Below are 13,727 nucleotides of genomic sequence, written 5' to 3'. Positions count from 1 at the left end.
ATCCATAGTGGCTAGGATGGTGTTTTCAGGAAGATCACCGATGGATTGTAGTTTCCTCAGGAAGTCAGTGGTGTCTCGAAGATAGCTGGGAGTGCTGGTAGCGTAGGGCCTGAGGAGGGAGTCTACATAACCAGACAATCCTGCTGTCAGGGTGCCAATGCCTGAGATGACGGGGCATCCAGGATTTCCAGGTTTATGGATCTTGGGTAGCAGATAGAATACCCTTGGTCGGGGTTCTAGGGGTGTGTCTGTGCGGATTTGTTCTTGTGCTTTTTCAGGGAGTTTCTTGAGCAAACGCTGTAGTTTCTTTTGGTAACCCTCAGTGGGATCAGAGGGTAATGGCTTGTAGAAAGTGGTGTTGGAGAACTGACTAGCAGCCTCTTGTTCATATTCTGACCTATTCATGATGATGACAGCACCTCCTTTGTCAGCCTTTTTGATTATGATGTCAGAGTTGTTTCTGAGGCTGTGGATGGCATTGTGTTCTGCACGGCTGAGGTTATGGGGCAAGTGATGCTGCTTTTCCACAATTTCAGCCCATGCACATCAGCGGAAGCACTCTATGTAGAAGTCCAGTCTGTTGTTTCAACCTTCAGGAGGAGTCCACCCAGAATCCTTCTTTTTGTAGTCTTGATAGGAAGGTCTCTGTGGGTAAGTATGTTGTTCAGAGGTGTGTTGGAAATATTCCTTGAGTTGGAGACGTCGAAAAAAGGATTCTTGGTCACCACAGAACTGTATCATGTTCGTGGGGGTGGAGGAGCAGAAGGAGAGGCCCTGAGATAGGACAGATTCTTCTGCTGGGCTAAGAGTATAGTTGGATACATTAACAATATTGCTGGGTGGGTTAAGGGACCCACTGTTGTGGTCCCGTGTGGCATGTAGTAGTTTAGATAGTTTAGTGTCTTTTTTCTTTTGTAGAGAAGCAAAGTGTGTGTTGTAAATGGCTTGTCTAGTTTTTGTAAAATCCAGCCACGAGGAAATTTGTGTGGAAGATTGTTTTTTTATGAGAGTATCCAGTTTTGAGAGCTCATTCTTAATCTTTCCCTGTTTGCTGTAGAGGATGTTGATCAGGTGGTTCCGCAATTTCTTTGAGAGTGTGTGGCACAAGCTGTCAGCATAGTCTGTTGTGGTATGTAGATTGTAATGGATTTTTTACCTTCAGTCCTTTTGGTACGATGTCCATCTGTTTGCATTTGGAAAGGAAGATGATGTCTGTCTGTATCTGTACGAGTTTTTTCATGAAGTTGATAGAATGGAGTGAGTACTGACATTTTGTGTGCTCCAGTCTCAGCAAATTGTGCCCTTCTTCCATGGCTGCAGAGGCTCTAGGTACAGTGGAACAGGTATAGTTCTGATACACAAGGGAAAGAACCTGGAAAGCCCACATGGGGATTATGGACCCTTTATAGACAGCAGAGCACAGCTCTGTAGCAGCTAGATGTGTGTCCCTGTGACACCAGCTTCGTGGAACGAGGGAGAACTGGGGTTAGATTAGTGGATCCACTGCTACAAGGAGGAGGAGTGCAGAGCAGACTCAGATACTGCATCCTCAGGAGTGAAGTACCAGACATGGAGTATCTCTGCAGACAATGGGAATGAAGGATTCCTTTCCCCTTGCCCTGTGCAAAGTATGGCTCCTCGCCTTGGCACATAAAGCAGGGGTTAGCCAGGACCGATTACCATATCTTCCACCACATATTACACAAGGATTTAAAGTATTCTCCTGGCATAAAGACATTTTCTTTTTCCTTTTTTCTCCTCCTCATTATATATCTTATTTTTGTTATTTTTAAAAGGGAGCTAAAGATAGATGTGGGAGATACATAAAGAGAAACAAGGCTATTCACATTAGGTGGAGCTGTGCCAAAATGGAACCATACTGGAATACTGCTAGGGAAATGACCTACTGAGGGACAATTTGTGTCATATAGCCACCTACCTGTGTAAGGGAGATGTGAAACTGCTACTTCAGGGGAGCTGGACAAAGCCAGGTCTGGTGAGCAGAGGGAATGCATAGGCTTTACCATCCCTGGAGAGGCTGCTACACAGGTCTGTTAAACTAGTCACACTGATTAGCCCCACCTCCTCACCCGTCCCCCTCCATGGGGGGGGGGGGTGAGGAGGCAGTTCCAGTATTTCCCTAACCACAGCGGGATTATAAGTGGCCTTTGGGCTAGGTGTGCAGGAAATCATTGGAGGAGGCCTTTGAAGGACCAAGCCGTCTGGCTGAAAATGGTGGACATTGTCCCTGTGATTACTGATAATCCAGTGCTGCCAACTCTTCCAATTTTATCACGAGTCTTGTGATATGTGGTGTTTTCTTAAAGTCTTAAGTCCAGGAGCCCTGTGATTACAAAAGAGTCTCAGCTTTCATTTTTTAAGTAAGTTGATAGCCCTCAGTTGTGGAGAAAATCTTCAAAACGTTGTTCCAAAAGCCCCAAAACTAGAAATAAAAAAACCACAAATTTTTCTGAATCTCATGATTTCTAAACCAATCTCACGATTTTGGGGACCTAACTCAGGATTTTGGAATGTTTGAGGGTGAGCAATAATGTAAATATACCAGAAAGATATTATAGGACTGCATAGAAGCTTATTCTTTTTAAATTGCCCACTTCATCTTAAGTGGTCTCTTAACATGTTTGAACCTCTTATGCAATTTGTCCCACCTTGCATTTAGCTTGGACACTCTATTTTCTTTCTGCATGTCTGAGAAAGAGCTCTGTGAAGCTGAAAAGCTGGTCCTTTTCACGAACAGAAGTCGGCCCAGTTAAATATATTAGCTCACCTACCTTGTCTCGCTCATATCATGGGACCAATACAGCTACAACAACAGTGCAGACAGCTTATGAAACAAAGCATTTGAATTACCGGGTAGTTCTCTTACCGCATTTTCTCTGAGGAGGACACAAGAGTTCTCCAGGTATAACTGAACCAAAGATACTTTCACTCATTTTCTCCTGGGTACTGCTTCTGGAGACTTGAGACTTATGGGACTTATGGGATAACAGTTCCACTGTGAATGAAGAGGATGGCAAGATAAAAATGACAATATAAAAATTATTTCCTATTAAAATATATTCCATTGTACTTTTCCCCCAATTTTTGCTTGTTCTTTATCTTGCTATTCACCTGTATGTCTGTTAGTTAAGCACTAACATTTTCTCAGCTTGCCCAGAATATAATAGCTTGCCTTGTTTTGAGTTTTGCTTCCATTGATTTTATTTTATAAATGCTTTGTTATAAAATGTCAGTCATATAACTGATTTTATGTTCCTTAAAAATATCTTCTTGCCAGCAGCTAATAACATTACATTCTCTCAACATTGCAGAAGTTAACTCTTCCAGTTTTATTTACTTTGTACAGAAACAATTATCTTCTGAGGGTTGGAAAATGTCACACAAGCATTAGATAATTCGTATTAGTTGGGCCTCCACTTTGAGAATCAGCAAATAATTAAATAGACCTTGTTGAAATGTTTTTGTATGAAAGATTTCTTGGTGAAAAATGCAGTTATGTAAAAACTATTATAGTTCAAAGGAAGGTGTTAATGCCAAACAACAACAACAACACTTTTGCGCGGGAAATGTCAAAATGAAAATTTGAAACAAAATTTGAAACAAAAAAACAAAATATTCTTCTTTCATTGTGTTTCAACTTAAAATTTTGTTGCAGTTTCTTGATTTAATAACTGCAAATGAAGTGTCTATTCAAAAAAATATTTGTTTTGAATCTGTTCAAAACTTTCTGTGAGAAAACCAAATTTTTGTCAACTGAAAAATTTTAAACGGATATTCTAATTTTCCATAGAAGGATAAAAATTGCAGGAATTTGACCATAAAATGTTTTCCTTTTATGATAGTGTCCTTTCTATGTAGAAAAATAAAATGTTTATATACCAGAAAACATAATGGAAAAATATTCGAAAGCTAAGGGACCAGAGGCTTCAACTAGTGTAAATGGATGTAGCGCCATTGACTTTGACAGTTGCACCAGCCAAGGGTCCCACAAGAAAGTTAACTTCTCCATGTTGCAAATCCTGTATATTTTATAATTTAAACAGCAATACACTGAATTGTGCATTTATAAAGACAAAGAGTAAGGAAATAGTGAACAACTGATACAGCCAGGCAGGAGCCTTTAGTCAGGGCCTGTCCCCACTCAGGCTTCTCTCCCAGCCACCTCCCAACTGAGCTGGGCTCTCACCTTTATCCCTTCCCTCCAAGCCTGACACCTCTTCCAGGTGTGTTGGGGCAGGGCTGACTGAGCCCACAACAGCTGGTTAACCCTTTTCTGGGCAGTGTGGGGTTTTAGTGAAATCTTGTGTTTCAATTTGGGGGGTTATCTACCAAAAAATATAGAGGATTCCCCCCCCACACACACACACATTAGGACAGCTTTGCATCAATCTACCAGCTGTCCTAAAGCTGTCTGAGCTGGCCACGTTTAGGGGGAACCTTGGCATTAGAGACCCAATGTAACAGCTCCCTTGCCATATACCCCCTTGGTGGTGCAATGGGCATAGCCAGGAAAAGAGGTGAATGATTGTGATGTTCCTGTGCCTATCAGTCCCTGCTTGCCATTACAGCACTTGCAAACACTGGGAAATAAGCTGGTATTGGACGGGCCCAGGTTGGGGAGAATACAAAGGTAGCTTGAATCTACATTTGTACATATATCCCCCCCCATACTTGAGATGCCCAAGTGCCCCCTGGCCAGAGAAGAAGATCAAGGTCAATATCTCTAATAGAAAACAATATGGTATTATTAAAATAAAACTTGTTTTTCTTTGGTTCTGAGTTAAACAGTAAAACATCTAGGTCCATAGTCTCCCCCATCTTTCCTCCATTGTGTAGAGGGAAGCAAAATCACAGAAATGCCCTAGATGGTCTATGCTGAAGGTCAAAAGTCTACACAAAATATTCTTCTCTTTATGCAGTCTTCACTTGCTCCTCCTTTAAAAAAAAGCATGTGGTTCATTGGCCTCATTTGATAAAGGAGAAGTAGCAAGGAAATGGGTGTTGGTTGCAGTAGGAAAAGTCAGGTAACAGCTGTTCGACATATCATGTCTCAATCTTCAACATTATGGACTTTCTACCTACATAACAGGGGAAATGAATGTTCTATGCTGTGAGACTCCCATCAGAGAAGCCACAAACTGTAAGCAACTAAAGGCAACATGGCCACTAAGCAGCTGTTCTGACAGTGCTTGAGGCAGCCCTTGAATGAGAACAAAGGTGAAGGGGATCTCCCGACTGGAGCTTAGTTCCAAGGTGTATGCAATGTATATTCTCACACATGTTGGTCCTATACTGTTCATGTTATGGAGAGAGCACACTTTGTCCACTGTGCCAGTCCATTGGGCTATCCTCTTTGCAGAGACTATCCAGTAAATCTGTGGGACAATCAAATTCATTTAGATTTCTGGGTAAATTTTCCCGTTCCGTGGCTTTCTGTCTGGGAGGGGCACATATGGGCCACAGCAATTTTACTAGCAGAACTCTTTATTACCAGGTCAGTCACTCACTTTCACACAATTGGCCATTAAATGGAGGCAGCGAACTCTTGGAAACAAGTCATTAAAAAAGATCTTAAGGTAATTAAGTATAGTACCAGTAAATCAAATAAAAAAGTAATTTAGCTTATGTAAAGTGATTTATTGGCTCTTCTTTTATACTGCAGTCATTATGAATGTGAAATTTTCAGACAACTTTGCTCACCAAGGACACTGACAGTACAAAACATCATAAATATTCTTGTAATATTTTCTGCAGTGAAACATGTCTCCCAACTGTAGGTGCCACAAAAGCAGACAAGATGCTGATAGGCAATGATTACTATTCTTTGAATATGTGCAACATAAGATAAATTATTTATCAAAAGGAAAAATGGATATGATTATGCATTCCTAAAATGTGTTTTCTCTTCATCTAAATAGCAAATTGAATTTAAAATAAGGATAACAGCACACAGAACAGCATATCCGAATACAGCACTGTGGACAGAGTAGATGTGTAGGTACAGTATATATTTAAAATTACAAGTCTGGTAGTGTTTCCAGTATTAACTGTGTTTTATAGAGTTAAAGGGTTATAACTTGACAGTCAACATTTGCTCTGAGCTAAAAACTCACTCAAGAGAGTCTTAGCCAGGGACAACATTTTACATGAAAATTGTACAGGGAAAAATGGTTCTTGGGGTGATAAAAGTTAACAAAACCATGTTTTAAAACTATCAGTCATTACATACCTAAGATGGATATATGTGTATCGGTCCTGCATATAAGTTATATTTCTCAATGAGCAGAAACAGTTCTACAGTAAATAAAGCTTCAGAAAAATCTTGTTTATTATAGTAGTTATTCGACTGGGAAGCCAACAGTTGGGAAAAATCTTAATATGAATTTTAGCCTCTTTCCTTTACATTTCCTATTGCCATATGTTTTTCATCTTAAACCAGCACTACTTTGAATCACAGATCCAGTACCAAGATGACATTCCTTAAGAGATAATATATTGAACATGTACTGTCCCATGTGGAAGAGTCAGCTAAAGTAATTTCATTGGCAGACTTTGATACTTAAAATATTGCTTCATGTTTTCCAATGAAACATGGGATTCATAACTTCTCCAAGTGATTTTTTTTCCCCTGGTGCAGTAAGATGCTATTCATTATAGAGGTAGCTGTTGAAAATAAATAAATAAATAAATAAATATGAAACAAATGGAAGAAACAGGACATTGATAGCCATGAATATAAATCAGAAGTTAAGAATTGTAGAAAATTCATAAGCGAAACCAAGAGACGCAAGAACAAAATCAATGGTCAGCAGTTAAGGACAATAAGAAGGACCTTTTTAAAAATATATTTGGAGCAAAAGGAATCCTGAAAATGGTATTGGTACATTACTCGATGGAAAGGGTAAAATTATCAGTAATACTGCAAAAATGCAGAAGTATTCAATAAATATTCCTGTTCTGTATTTGTGGAAAATACAGATGACATAGTCTCATCATTTGGTGATGATAACATTCTTTCCATTCCACTAGTATCTCAAGGGAGTGTTAAACAGAAGCTACTGAAGTCAGACATTTTTAACTCAGTAAGTCCAGATAACATGCATCCAAGAGTTTTAAAGGAGCAGGCTGAGGAACTTGCTGGACAGTAAATGTTGATTTTCAATAAGTCTTGGAGCACTGGGAAAGTTCCAGAAGACTGGAAAAAAGCTAATTTTGAGCCAGAAAGATGACCTGGGTAACTCTAGGCCTGTCAGGCTGACATCTCCTGGACAAGATAATGGAGCAGTTGACATGGGACTTGATTAATAAAGAACTAAAGGAGGGTAATGTAATTAATGAAAATCAACGTGGGTTAATGGAAAATACTGATACAATTTGCAGATGATCCAAAAATTGAAGGAGTGGTAAATGATGAAGAGCACAATTCACTAATTCAGAGCAATCTGTATCACTTGGAAAACTGAGCACAAGCAAATAACATACATTTTAATGCAGCTAAATGTAAATGTATACATCTAGAAACAAAGAATGTAGGCCATACTCACAGGATGGGGGACTCTCTCCTAGGAAGCAATAGTTCTGAAAAAGATTTGGGGATCATGAAGGATAATCAGCTGAATATGAGCTCCCAGAGTGACACAGTGGCCAAAACAACTAATGAAATCCATGGATGCATAAACAAGGTAATCTCAAACAGAAGTAGAGAGGCTATTTTACGTCTGTATTGGGGTGACCACTGTTGGAATACCATGCCCACAATTCAAGAAAGATGTTGATAAATTGGAGGGGGTTCAGAGAAGAGCTAAGAGAATGATTAAAGGATTAAAAAATATGCCTTCTAGAGATAGCTTCAAGGAGTTCAATCTATTTAGCTAAAAATATTTAATACCAGGTTTTTCAATCTAGCAGAGAAAGGAATAACATTATCCAATTGCTGGAAGTTGAACTTAGACAAATTCAGAGTGGAAATGCATACATTTTTAACGTTGAGAGTAATTAACCATTGAAAGAATTTACCCAATGTAGTGGTAGATTCTCCATCAATGACAATTTTTAAATCAAGATTGTTTGTTTTTGTAAAGATATGATCGAAGAATTATTTTGGGGAACTTCTCAGGCCTGTGTTATACCAGAGGTCAAACTAGATGGTCATAATGGTCCCTTCTGGCCTATGAATCTATGTATTATTATTATTTTATTTATTGTATTGTTGTTGTTGTTGGACCAGAGTGCCCATTGACTTCAACGTGAATGCAGCCTAAGCAAGGACTGAGTATTTAGCCCACTATTATTGTTACACACATTTCTAAATCAACATTTTAAATTATTATTAGCAATGTGTGAAATATAAAGGTTTAGTTATGGCTGAAAACATGTATTTAAATATATATTCATTTAATATAGGTCCTTAAATGCTGTTTTGGTTTTATTTCCCCCCAAAACAAGGCTTAGTGAAAAAAGGGGGGGGGTTCATAGTGTTTTTCTTAATGATTTATGCATCACTGATTTCTTACTGATTGCTGGTATTGCTTACTGGTTGTTGGTTTGCTTTTTAGTAAAAAACAACATTTGAAAAAAAAAACCTTACAGTCCTCCTTCCTATTGATGCTAATGGGAGTTTTACTTGCATAAGAGTGCAGAATTAAGTCTTTCTGTTTAAAAAAGCTTTTTCCAAATTAAAATTAATTTAGTCCCTCAAAAGCTATTGTAGCGACAACTCTTGCTATTTAATGAAACATCTGTCTCATAGGTCAGTGTAAGAAACAATTATGGGCTGAACTCACTTGAAAAGTCAGGCACCTCTGAAACTAAGGACTAATGATGCTGTTATAACCATAGGGGTAGCCTAAATTCCTCCTTACCTGTAAAGGGTTAGAGAAGCTCAAGGCACCAGGAACCATGGGGACAAAGGAACAATGGGGACAAAAGATATTTTCAAATCTGGTGTGGGGGCGGGGAAGGTTTTATTTTGGCTTCCTTAATTTTCTGTGCCATTCATTCTTGGGACTAAGAGGGACCGGACATCAATCCATGTTCTCCAAATCTTTCTGAACAAGTCTCTCTTATTGCAGAATTGTAAGTAACAGCCAGGCAAGGCATATTAGTTTATCTTTGTTTTCTCAACTTGTGAATTTTCCCTTTGCTAGAGGGAGGTTTATCCCTATTTTGTTGTAACTTTGAAACTAAGGCTAGAGGGGGTTCCTCTGTGCTCTTTGAATTTTCTGATATTCTGTAAGGTTAACTACCAGCCTAAGTTTACAGAGGTGATTCTTTTACCTTTTTCTCTTTAAATAAAATCCTTCTTTTTAAGAACCTGACTGATTTTTCCATTGTTCCAAGACCCAGGGGTTTGGGTCTTTGATCATTTTGTAACCACTTGGTTAGGATACTATTCTCAAGCCTCCCCAGGAAAGGGGATGTATCGGCTTGGGGGAATATTTTGGGGGAATAAGACTCCAAGTGGTCCTTTCCCTGATTGTTTGTTAAATCACTTGGTGGTGGCAGTGATCCCAAGGCAAGAAGGGAATCTGTGCCTTGGGGAAGTTTTAACCTAAGCTGGTAAGAATAAGCTTAGGGGTTCTTTCATGCGGGTCCCCGCATCTGTACCCCAGAGTTCAGAGTGGGGAAGGAACCCTGACAGATTCCCTGGGGATAAATTAGGTACTTTGCCTACCTGACAGGTGGCTACGGACAAGTTGGATTGTTATTATCAAAATTGCAAGCCCCAGTGTGAGTCTTCATGACTAACATCTTACTGTTGACCAGCTTTGTAATGAGATAGCCAGAAGTGTCAGCATTCCCAACAGCATTCTCAACCAGCACTTTAGGACATGACATAAAAGCACTGCAACCTCCTGGCCAACAACCATCTAGACCAAACTCAGAGGTAGGTTGAGTATTTGGGGGAAGGAAGGAACCCTGGATTGGAGGTTCAGTAACAGTCTTGAATAACTGTTTAAATTGGTGGCTGTACCACAAAAAGAAATAAATACTGCTATGTGTATTTAAACAAAAAAGGCAACAGCCAACCAGCAGAAGGATGAGATACCAAACAAAGAGGTGACCCAGTCACTGTAATCTGTCTCTGGGGTATTTTCTGAAGTAGAGAACAAAGATGATTTTATGACTCAGTGATTAGGAAAGGTTAAAGGAGTTCTGATGGGAAAAGAGGAGAGACTGAAGTACAGTGAAGCCTGCACATGAGACCACACTCCTGTTTGATGTTACTGCCACAAAGTAGCCCAGAATAATACAACTCAGATCCCCCTTTAAACAAAACCCACTTCTGTTAATTAATCACTATATATATTGCACTGGAATCTATAGACTCCAACAGAGTTGGGGCCTCATTGTGTTAGGCACTGTACATATAAAGAGTCACAATCATGAAGAGCTTTATAGTCAAGACAGACAAAAGGAAGGAGATAATAACACTTCCTATATCCTTTCTATAGTGGGGAGACTGAGGCACAGAGACATTAAGTGACTTTCCCAACTTCACACTGAGAACGTGTACCAGAGTTAGGAAATAAATTCAGATCTCTTGAGTCAGGGCTTCAACCATAAACGTAGCCTTCCATTCTAAGCAATTGATTTTTGACAGTCCTTTTAGTGGTCACTTAAGTCATGGTTCACTGTAGACATTTTCAGATGAAGAAAGGGATAGATGAAAACAGAGATTCTTGTTCCTTCTGGCAAGGTGTTCAGAAACGGGCCTAATGAAAAAATCAGAAAGCTAGGAATAAATAGAGAACTCAAGCAGAATTAGTTCTTGAAAGAGATACTGAACTAAGGCCAAATTCTCTGTTGAGATGTGTGCTTGGCTCTCAGTGCGTTCAGTAAAAATATGATAAATGTACAGGAAAGTAGGATTCAGACTCAGTAATAAATAAATACAAAGGGTATGAATTCAGGAATTAATTCAGGGAAGTCCTGTGGCCTGTGTTATACGGGAGGTCAGACTGCATGATCACAATGGTCCCTTCTGGCCTTGGACTCTATGAATCTATGTCAGCCAAATGGCCTTTTCATGTTGCTAAAAATGTCTTCATTTCACCAGCAAAGCATTATGCTGTTCTACTGCTGTTCAATCTCATCTTGCCCAAAGCAGATGAAACTACATCTTAGTGAGGAGATGTGACACTTCTGGAGGGTACCTGTAAACAAGGGTTTTCAGATCCTAAAGAAGTGATAACTTAATTGTTTATCTCCAGGTAGTGTCAGGAATAAATCAATGGGGACACAGCTCCTCTGTCGGATAAATGATACAAACAAGAGTGCTTTTACCTAAAAGTACTCTTTTATTAGGTCTCAAGCACATACACACACATATGCTGTAGCAGTAAGTTCAGAATACCCCAAACATTTTTAGTTACCGAAAATCTGAGATGGTTTTGAGTAATCGACAGCCAGGCTTCTGGGGGCCCTCCTTCCACTCAGCTACTGGGGAGTTCAGGTGTCAGCTCCTTGCCTGAAGAAAAGCTTCCTTGGACTGCTCCAAAGTGTATTCTTTTGCTTAATCTTTTATAGCTAACTTAAACCAAGCACATAACTCATAGGGACTCCTTGAGGGTCACCATAGTAACCCCTAATAGGTCACCAATTCTCCTAATTTCAGCAAATTACTCATTATCAAAACATGTCTGGTATTTCTAGTCATAACGAGAATAAAACTTATATGTCAGGGCTATTAAAACCAAGGTCGGCTGTCCAAACATTCCTCCCATTCTCATGATATGTTAACTCTCTGTCCCATCCTCCCATTCTGATTAGCAAAACTGAAATCATGCAGCTGTTTGGCCATGCCTCTCAGAGCCCTAAGAATATTGCTAGCTATGTGGTATTTGGTTTTCAGCTAGCAGTGGCTGGACAAACAAAATCGCTGACTGCAGTAATGTCAAGTTCTGGGGTTAAGTACCCAGGGTTGTGAGGCACCTTGCTATGACCTGCCCTTAGCGTGAGGAAGCCTTGTTTGTGCCTACCAGAAACCATCCCCCTGACTCCACCAGCCACAGGCAATACAAGCACTCCCCTATAGGCCTGAGCAGGCCCCGCTGGCTCTCTACAGGTTTACGATAGGCACAATCCAACCCTTGAGCCCTCCAAGGAACTCCCTGAGTGTCCAGCTCCTGATCCACTGGACACTTAAAGTATTCAGAGATTTACTGCGTCCAAAGAACCAGTACAGCCCACCAAACTAGTTCCACCTCAAATCACTGCTCTGCTTAACACACAGTACTTAGATATGTTCATAGTAAAATCATATATAAGTTTATTTAACAAACATTCAAGTAATAGCAAGTTAATGTATTGGAAACATATAAAATAAAATCATAACCCATTCTAGAACCTAGACTTAATTAACTAGATGCTCTCATTCTTGTAGAATAATGCTCACCCAAAATCCTTGCAGCATTTTACAAGCAGGCTTGGCTGTGATTCGTCATTCATGAGACAGACAGGCTACCAGCTTGTCTCCTAGGTAAAGGATCCAGTGTGTTCCTTTGCCTCCCAAGCTACACAAAAGTCTCACCAGGATACACCTCCTGATGTTTTGTTTCTTCCTGTAGATTTTCTGTCTTGTAGATTTTGCAACCTGTGGACTGTCCCCTGCCTCACTATGCAAATGGGTTTCCATTGTGAGGCAGACAATACAGATATGACCAGACAGGGAGATAAGTATCTGTTATCCTCTGTCTGAAGGGAACATGTCTGAGGCATGTCACCTCCTGGTGACATGCCTTAACTCCAAGACCTTAAGAACATAATTTCCAGTATAAATATATAACTCCATAAATATTATCTGTACATACATATCACAATTGTTATGATGACCAGTGCAGTACTGGCTCTTGGTAAAGACCTTACATGCCATGCTATAATGAATTATTATGCATATATCTGATCCATGGAAACTCTGTAAAACCCTGTGCAATCCCTGTGCCATCTGCCAGTTGGCAATAAGAGGTCCCTGGACCATAGGATAAATGTAGAATATTTACTTTCTTTGCATTAAAAATGGTTTATAAAACCTATACCAGCTATGAGCTAAAAGCATTTCCTGGCTAATTAGTAACATCTTGGGAAATCCAATGATTCAGCAGGAGCCCATTAATCCTCAGGAAATTAATGTCCTATGCCAAGGTCATTATTGCATTAAAATACTTTCAGATCAAAAATAAGAAATCTTGTACAACTAACTTACTAAGCTTATTGCTTACATTATAGAACTGGGGACATATTCTCAAATTACATTGATGTAGTGGGCATCCATGAGTCATTGGAGTTGCACCAATGTAGGTAAGAGAATTTGAACCCTGAGCTCCTCCTAGTTAATTCACAGTGTCGACCTGTAAAGCAAATGTGTTGTTCAGCTTCCCATATTTAGGACCTGTAGATAACTGCATGATTGGAAAATAGAGCACATGATGGACTGGAAGAAAGCAGGGATAATCCTCCACCAGCAATTTCAGTTGTTGGAGTTGCTCTTCCATAAAATAAAAGCAATGGGAAAAAAATCTCTGCTGATGTAAACTCTGGAGCTCTGGTGACTTCAGTGAGTCTTCTTCAGTTTACCCCAGCAGGGGGCTTGCCTCATTAAGTATAGTATGTCATTACTTTGTTTTCAATTAAATGAAATCCCATAACCTTGTAGAGTGTTCTGTGGTACTGCACATTTTAAACCAAATCAGCAAGTGCACAGTAGA

At 39.7% G+C, this 13,727-nt stretch overlaps 1 long non-coding RNA gene across 1 annotated transcript in view; it reads right to left on the bottom strand.

The window, feature by feature from the left end:
- The window catches only part of LOC141986909 (uncharacterized), a 47,393-nt gene extending 35,874 nt beyond the window's left edge, over positions 1–11,519 (bottom strand). The window contains exons 1-2 of the long non-coding RNA XR_012639394.1: positions 11,397–11,519; positions 2,888–3,016 (exon numbers count right to left, since the gene is read on the bottom strand). This is a non-coding gene — a long non-coding RNA (uncharacterized LOC141986909). The remainder of the gene's footprint in view (positions 1–2,887; positions 3,017–11,396) is intronic.
- Between the last annotated feature and the right edge of the window lie 2,208 nt (positions 11,520–13,727).

The sequence above is a fragment of the Natator depressus genome, chromosome 1, assembly GCF_965152275.1.
Source record: "Natator depressus isolate rNatDep1 chromosome 1, rNatDep2.hap1, whole genome shotgun sequence".
Lineage (NCBI taxonomy): Eukaryota > Metazoa > Chordata > Testudines > Cheloniidae > Natator > Natator depressus.
Note: the sequence above shows the minus strand (reverse complement) of the source record. Positions and strands in the feature narration are given on the sequence as shown.